Consider the following 9,450-nt stretch of genomic DNA (forward strand, 5'->3'; position numbering starts at 1 on the left):
GAATACAAATAACTAAAAATATCAATTGTAAATCATTATCATCCACCCTTACTTTCAACAATGTCCATTCACATGTCATTATTCTTCCACACTTTATGCCTTACACTCTTTATCATTATTCTTCCACACTTTATGCCTTACGGCGTTTCCTTTGCAACATCAGATGCAAATGCTAGTTATAGAGGTTTTAGTTAAATAAAGTACCTTTTAGATAATGTAATTGTTTATAACGTTAAAACAAAAATAGTTTTCAGCTAAAAATTAAATGTAATAGACTAATTTGGATATTAATTTAGAAAAATTCTTCCAGCAACTACTAGAAATAGATTACAGAGAAAATGTTTTCAAATAAATATGTTTTTCTGGTCTAAACAAATGTCTTTAACAAAAAATCTATTTACATATATCAAATATTACCAAGAAAATATTTTCAATTGAATATGTTCAAAATAGTGTTTTGTTTTTGTTTAACTTGTGCAAAGAATTTTCATTAACAACAAAAAAAAGTTTTATATAGAGCTTGTAATACCCCTCAAAGCGAGGTTTCGATGTATACTTATGTATATCAAACACCAGTACATTTGGTTGGATGTGAAATAAATATCATTTTTGGATAATAAAGTAAAAATTATTTTTGTTATAACAAATTTGTCAAAATTATTAAAAAAAAAAGGTCAATTTTTTTTGTTATTTACTATGGTAGGTATGCAACATTGTAGTGGCCTACATTGGAGTGGGCTTAGAATACATAATGTTTTCAATTGAATATGTTTAAGTCAATGTCTCCAATTAAAAAAAAAAATCATGTATATCAAACATTATTACATTTGGTTGGATGTGAAATCGACATCGCTTATTGTAAATTAATTTGTTAACATTATTTAAAAATGGTACAATATTTTTTAGGTTCTAGATTATTGTTTTATTATTGACCTATGGTAGGTATATGTTATTGAATGATAATATGATAGGGTTAAAATTTTAATGATAATTGACAATGTCAAAATAAATTGAGTCTTATATTTGAAGTGATTAGTATTATTTAATTTCAATAATTAAAGTTGACTATATTTAGCAATTATTAGAATTGAGACATACACATAAAATTAATATAATTGAAAATATAAAAAGATAATTACAAAATTATTTTTTTCCACATTTTTAACAAATATAACATTTTTCTATTTAATATTAACACTATTTATTTTTTCTATATAATTAGCATTCTTTATTTGAAATTCTCTTTAGATACACAATTAACCAAACTAAAAAACTTGAATACAATATTTGTAAAACACTTTATAAATATATTTTTTTATATTTTCTTGACCTCTAAACTAATTTCTACCAAAACCCTAATAATTATTGTATAAACAACTTCTCACACAACATTATGGTTGTATTCATTCCAACAAAACCCTAATAAGTGCTATATAAACAACTTCTCACATGGCATTGAAGTTGCATTCATTATTGTGAAATTTCATTGAGATCCCCATAAATGAGTATGATTTACTTTGATGCATATCAACAGGGTTTAGTTGTAAACTAAGGAACTATAGAGATCATGTAGCATAACATTTTCATAATATGCATTTTGAATAAGTTGTAATGATTTTTATTGAGATTATTACAGAGATACTATAAAAACAATCAGAGGGGTTATACTAATAGATTTATAGATTTGAGACTTCTGCGATGGGATGGTAATGTGAGGAGCCTACAGGTTTCATAACGTTGAGAAATAAATTAAGTTTAATTAATTAATTTTTTTTATTTTTTTTATGTAACATTGCAATATTAATAATGTTATTGAATAAATGTTTTAGTATTCATTATTATTATTATTTGACATTAATTAATAACTAATGTTATTTTTTCTAGTATGATATAAAAGTTTTTGTATTAATTGATTTTGTTGACTTTAGGACTATTAATGTTAATTTTACTATATATTACTATTAGTGTTTTAAATATGGCAAAATAGTTAAATAATGTATGCCTAATTAGGTCTTAATGTACCATTGCAATATTTCGGTATTCATTATTTTTTTATAACATTAACTAATACCTAATGTTACTATCTTAGATTGATATAAAAGTTTTTTTTGTATTAATTAGTTTGGTTGGCTTTAGGATTGTTAATGTTAAATTTATTATGTACTACTATTAATGTTCTAAATAATGCTAAATAATTAGAATCATGTAATATAGTGATGAAACTAATTAGGTCTTTTAAATTTTAAATTTTACTAATTGAATATTTATTAATTAATAATTTTGAGATATATTGCTAGGGATTTTCCTAGATTTTTATGCTAGCTGAGTTTTAAATAAAATTATTTGAATTTAATCTTAATAAAGTTCTTTTAGGGATTGTAAGAGTGCAAGGTGGGGTTATTGATTAATGTTATTTATTCAAATATTAATAGAAAGAAATTCAGGATGGGTGAACCTTAAGGAGGACTAAGAGATGATGGGGACGAGAGTACCTAGGAGATGGTAGAAACCCCAGTTAGTGTAGGAATCCAATTATCACTTATTTTCCAACCATCATCGTGGTTGAGGTTATTGGGGTGTTTTCCTATTTCTATAGCTTCTCTAAATTTTCTATGGTGATAATGGTCGATCTTGGCCACCACACATGAGTTTTCTATGCAAATATGATGACTAGTTTTACTAGAGTGCTCGGCCAAAGATGAGGTTTTGGAACGATTATGCTTGATGTCAGCAGCATGTTCTTGAATCCTGGTCAATATAGAACGACCAATTTCACCAATGTATGCTTTGCCACATGAACACGGAACCAGATAAACCCCTTTTTGGTGTTTAGGATCGATAGTGTAAGCACCTGCGGTTCCTTAGCACGCCCACCCGATGTGTGACGGTTTTCTTGGCAAACGAACGAAGGAAAATATGTGAAGTTTGGAGCTCAGGCTTAAAGTGCATGGACAACATGTTATAATACGCATGAAGGAGGTGAGCGACATGTTTTATAGCATGGGGAGCACGGGCTCAACCCACAGGCCGACCTACGAGCTTGGCAAAGGCCGACGAGCATAAAAAAAGGATTTGGGATGCGTAGGGGGTGTCACATTACATGGTGGACAAGTCGGCTTGGGCAGCCAACTCACCCAACCGTCCATACAAATAAAACGAAGGCGTGAGGCATTTTTTCATCATTCGATCAAGCAATTCGAACGAGCTCCTTTGGTGATGTGAAGGAAGAGAGTGCGAGGTGCAGATTGAGAAGAAGGCGCAGGAAATAGATGTGCCCGTTCTTGGGCAAGGCACACGGCAGCACGAGTTCGGTTATTGGTTGAGGGCACGGGTGAAAGCGCCAAATGTTGGCACAGGTATCTTGAATATCTCGGGTGAGCGCCTGCCGATCGTATAGAAGCACACAAGCGTGGTGAAACTCGGGTGAAGGCGCCGGTTGTTGGGCGTGGGTGGCGACTCGTGTGAGGGCACGCCCACCCATCGTTCAAAGGTGTTTTCAGGTGAGGATTGCCCACCGGTTGTGCGAAGTTGTAAACGGTGGAACATTGGTGAAGCTGGGTGTGAAGAGGGTGTCTTGGTGACTTGGTGGAGTCACCTGCCCATCGTGCACAAAAACGAGGTTCGGTTGTGAAATGCGGTGGGCAGTTCCTATGAGGGCGCGCCCAACCGACTTGGACCAGGAATCTTGGTTATCACACGGAGGTGTGAGAAATTGTAAAATTGGCTAAGTATGAAACTTGGTGTTTCCCAAGTATACTTGTAAGCTTTGTAACATTGAAAGATTGTATATTATATTATTCGCACAGACTCATTGTTCAGGGAGTTGCCCCTCCCTTTATACTATGCAATTGTGTTCTCTTGTATAATTGCTGATGATAATGAATGTGTATGGGTGTTCATTGGTATAAAGGAAACATAATAATTACTTGGTTGAGAAACACAAACTAAGTAGGACAAGTGGTTAGGCGTAGTCCATGAACATAAGTATTGGTGAAAAGAAAGTGTTCGGTGGTGCCGCACCTCGCCAAGAGCGGTTGAAAGACTACTGTCGTCTCTGGCGTTGTGACAGATAAGATCTTTTACCGATTTCAGGTATCTACTGATTGTATTCAAGGGTTTGAAAGTGGTTTTTATATTATTCTTTTTTTAAATGTGTGAAATCTTATCTGTGGTGCCTAGAATCTAGGGAAGGTGAAATTTTCCTACACAGTCATCCAATGGTTGTTTATTTTTAGGATTCTCCTCTCTTTTGAAAGCTTTGATTCCCTGGTGTCTACTATATCCATTCTTTTCAAAAACATCCAAGAGGTGGTTTTTTCCTTGATCAAAATGATCATGATCTGAATCATAGGTAGAATTTGGGGATATGATATGTAAGTAGAATTTGGTATTAAGCTTTAAATGGAGGTACAATGATAGATATGTGACAAAATGTTCGTTTGAGGAGGAATAAAATCATAAACAAGATATTGTAATCACTTTTATTAATGAAATATGTTGTTTTTTCAACTGCAAAAAAAATTGAACTGAGCTATATATCTTTTGTCCCTCTAGATAGGGTAGTCAACACATGAATATATCATATATCATGGGATGAATTGAACCAAAGAAATCATACTACAAAATTTTTCAATGGTGATAGTTACTTCGATAGAATTCCCTAAGTTTGTCCTCGTCATGGTTATGCAACTGAGATCTAAATGTTTGTGAAACATTTTTTTTCACAAATAGGTTTTCTGTGGATTACAATGTATTCTCTTTGCTTAATACATTTAATGTTAAAATACATTCATCTCAATTATAAATAAAACTTCTTCCCTCGTCGTTATCAAAATCCATTTCCTTAAATTTTCATTTAGCAATTGCTACCTCTCATATTACGAGGTACACACTAGAATTATGACTATTTGAGTAGTTGCCTTTTGATTAAACTCTTTGATGATATTTAAATTTTATATCAAATAAATAAAATTCAAGATAAGTTTTATTTTCAACAAATAATTTTTAATTTTTTTTCCACAAAGATTGAATTAACTGTACACAAACCAATTAATCATCTAAATAAAATTTATATAAATCAAATAATTGGTGTGATCATACTAGCTTTAATGCACCAGATCCCATCATAACTCTACAGTTAAGTGTGCTTGCGCTAGAGTAGTACTGGGATGGGTGACCTCCCAAGAAGTCCTAGTGTTGCACCCTCCTGCATGAAATCTTGAACCTAATGATAAGAAGGAAAAAAATATTCAATTACAAGAACGGGAATGGAGACAAAAAATTCGACTTGCGTGGATTAAGGGCGGTGACCGGAATACGAAGTTCTTTCACTGGGCAGTAACCAAAATAAATCGAATAAATTCAATTTGGGCCATAAAATATGATGAAGGAAACTTTCATACCTCGGCCATGGAGATTAAAAGGGAGGCATCTCGGTTTCTCAGAAATCAATTAAAGGAAAGACAGGGTGACCACATGGCAGAGAAGATGAGCTTTGCTAATATGTTTACAATGATGGTCAATGAAGAGGACATTTCAATGATGGACAATCCAATCTTGGAGGAAGAGATTTTGCAAACTATCAAGGAGATGGCCAAGGATAAAAGCCTCAGGCCTCATGGTTGGCCTATTGAACTTTTCATAGCCTGACGATTGGCATGTGATCAGTTAACTTGATGATCACAGAGTTAGACTATTGTCCCACTGCACAACTGACCTTCCACTAGTTTAATTAACAAATAGAACTAGTTTAACTTAATACAACTGGAAATAGTTGACCTTGATTTCTACAAATTAGCAATCACACATGCTTAACTGAACTCTAATCTCGTTAACTCGAATTTAATGAGCTAATTGAGTGACAAGAACCATGTCACACAAGTTAATTTCCTCCAAGTTGTATGTTGATGTGACAATTCAAATTTTCTTAATTTGACCAAGGAAAAGTCAAATTGAGACTTTCTTACTACACTTCTCAACACCAAAAATCATAGAAAATAGGATATGGTTCCATTTGAACCCACAACTACAAGGAGGGGTAGTAATTGCTCTAAGCCAGTCGAGTATTAATCATCCTTCACCAAGGGACATGTACCATATTTTTCTATTGCTTGTATTCCTTGTGATTTGTACCAAATATTCTCAATATTTTACATAACAAAACACATTAGGCACAAAAGATAATATAATCATCACTAAACTTTTCTAAGAGCATACTAAAGTTGAAAAATACATTGTTAAGCATAGAAGGAAATCTTAGATGGGCCTCAATTTGTATCTAATTTAGAGGCTCATAACTAACCTCCCAATATCCTTTTGTTAAACTCTCCTCCCAATGCATATTTCTAATCAAATAACCCCTAATATTAATAGATATCCCATGTTTTTACAAAATACACTTTATTATATCCCATTACACCTATAAAGCCCCGTATTTTAATTTGACATTTTCCCCGCTTTATATATATATATATCTATATATATATATATATAAGCTCATTTTTCCACAATTTAAAAATTTTGTGCCAGGCATAGCGAGGGGCTCACAGGGAGGGCAGCTAGCCCCATTCAGGGGGGGTTTGAAGGGAGGAAGTAGCCCCCCTACACGGGGTTCAGGGCAACACCCATGGGATATTTTTTTTATGCAAGCCAAATAATAGTTGTGTAGCCACAAGGATGGTGGGTAGACCTACCCATGGTTTTCGTGCATCATTTTGGGCATGATGGTTTTCTACCTATGGTATTTTGTAGATCGAGTAAAGGGAACTATAGTTATGTTCTAATCTAGGTTTTTGAATGCTTGAATATATATATATATATATATATATATATATATATATATATATATATGTAGAAACCCTGTTTATGAATAAAAATGATAAAATATTGGTTAGCAAGGTGGATCCCCAATGAAATTTATTGGCCACTATTACAAATATCAAAAGCTAAATATCGATTTTAACAATAAAATATAGAAAATTTCTTAAAAATAAATTAAGAGAGCTATAGAGTTTTTCCTTAATTGGAATTGGCTAAAAGTATTCCAAATCAATGTGTACATATTTGTGAATAAAAGTAACACATTTACCTAGATATAATTCATCGAGAAATATCCCCAACCAAATTTTGTGACTTCTTCTTGAGAAATGCTTTTCTAAGGAACATAATTCTCTTTAGATCGTGGATTCCTTACCCCATTATTAAGGCACATTTTTCCATTTTTTCCATTTTAAATTGCTAAAAGATTAAATAGAAACTTAACATATTTCAAAACCGAACTTCTTTCACTTGAAAAAACAATAAAGAGGGGTTTAGTCCATGAAAACAACCATGGCTCTAGGATTCCTTGGAAAGATAATTCCATAAAAAACATGGTGAAATATAATTCCATCAAAAACATGGTGATTAATAGCATGTTATTTTTTTCTTTATATTCGTATTAAATTTTCTCATATAATCGGTATTAATCATGCAAATCACTTCTTATATTTTGACTCCTAATGGCTCATGTTAATAGTTCATGCTTCCTTATACGAAATCCCATTTTATAAAAGAAAAGAAAAAAAAATTAAGATCATAACTTTTTATAGAGATATTAAATGGAACCAGGTATTCTTCATTGAGAAAATAACATACCTTATTCAATAGAATCATATTTCTATTAAAGGTCAAGGATATTCACATCATTTCTATAGTTTAATGCATATTCATGTTGTTGGGGCAAATCATTAACAACAATTGTTAGTGTAGAATTAAGATAATTATGAAGAGGTCATTCCACTAGAAAATGAGAGTGAAAATATAGTTACACACCAAACACAAATCACACTATATTTTATCAATCAAATAATGTTTACATATATAGAAATGTATCACTGACTAGATTCAATAAAAGTGGATTTGAATTACTAAAAATAGCTAGCATAGAAACTCACAACAATTAACAACCTGTAATACACATGTAACACACATGGAAGCATTACTTCCAATTCCCTCCCTTAATGCTTACATGTTAAATATAAAAATCACTAATTACAATATCAATATTGATCTTTTTCTAGTTGGTCTTTTTTAAAACTTACACCCACTATGGAACCTCATAGACAATGCTCTTTGACCACCACGACTTCGAGCTACCATTTGATCCATTTAAGATACAATTGCTTCTAACCATTGTTGGTGCACTTACAGTATCGATGCTTCTTGACTACGCCAAGAAATAGTCTCAATACTAAATCACTCTATAAACATACCTCCATCCCGATAGTATGCATCGAAACACATACTTCTAGTTATATAGGTAAACAGTCTAGATACTAAGTGTATTTAGAATTCAATCATACAACTTGACCTTTTTTCACATACACAAACTTACATACACACAAAGATAACATGTAATTGTTGATCTTGAAGCACCAAAGAACAACTAGACCACCAACATATAACAAAGTATAAACATAACCAAATCAGTGATATGTTATCTTGACACCGAAGAACATCAAGAACAACTAACTTAAACTATGCTACTTTGTTCAATAATGGATCCTTGATTATATAAATTTTACACATCAATTTAACTTAAAGTTATAAAAGAAATAAAGAACCCAACAAAGCTCATGAGCTCATGATGAAAAAAAATATGCTTGTTTTCCATTGTATCATCTATAACCATTATGTTCCATAATTTTTAGAACAATAAAAATTGAAAAAATCTAATAATGAGAAGACGAAGCCATTGCACTCCAAACTCTACTCACGATGTTTTCCCTCTGTTGCTATTGAAACTACTTCCCTGACACTTTTCTTAGTCAATGTGTCATCATTGTCTTTCACGTGGAAATTTCACAGCAACAATGGCACAATTTTAATACTTTGACCATCAAACATAATAGCAGTTATCTCACTTCTATAGGCTTCTTTCAGGAACACAAGTTCATTCTCTTACCTTTCCTCAGCATTGGCATGCACATGTCAAACATGAAAAACACATATTTGGTTGTGACTTCTACTGTTTACGTAAATCAAACCAAGCCTCGCAACTTGGATTGCTCTCACATATTGAACTAGAATGAAATAAATTGAAACTCGCATCAGATTTCTTGTATACATTAGCTTTGATTGTGGTAGTTGAGAGTTTTCGCATTGTTAATAGTATTGTTGGGGCACTTTATGTGGAAACTCAACACTCTCACTCATACAAAAACTAAACACTCTCACACAATAACCTATGTATAAGGATTTTAAACTTGCATAATTGACATGATCATAGCCGCTCTCTTGAGAAAGTCAGAGTTGAAGCAGCTTTGGTACCAACTAAGAAATTGAGAGAACAAACATAGTTACACACCAAACACAAATTACATTATATTTTATTGATTAAATAATGGTTACATATATAGGAATAGATCATCGACTAAATCCAATAAAAGTGGATCTAATTTACTAAAAATA

At 32.2% G+C, this 9,450-nt stretch overlaps 1 pseudogene; it reads left to right on the forward strand.

Moving 5' to 3' along the window:
• The first annotated feature begins 5,086 nt into the window (after positions 1-5,086).
• On the forward strand, positions 5,087-5,205 carry LOC149224777 (5S ribosomal RNA; annotated as a pseudogene).
• Positions 5,206-9,450: the final 4,245 nt, after the last annotated feature.

The sequence above is a fragment of the Pinus tabuliformis genome, chromosome Q (genome assembly GCF_031772625.1).
Source record: "Pinus tabuliformis cultivar Carrire ecotype Pingquan chromosome Q, CPIR1, whole genome shotgun sequence".
Taxonomy (NCBI): Eukaryota; Viridiplantae; Streptophyta; class Pinopsida; order Pinales; family Pinaceae; genus Pinus; species Pinus tabuliformis.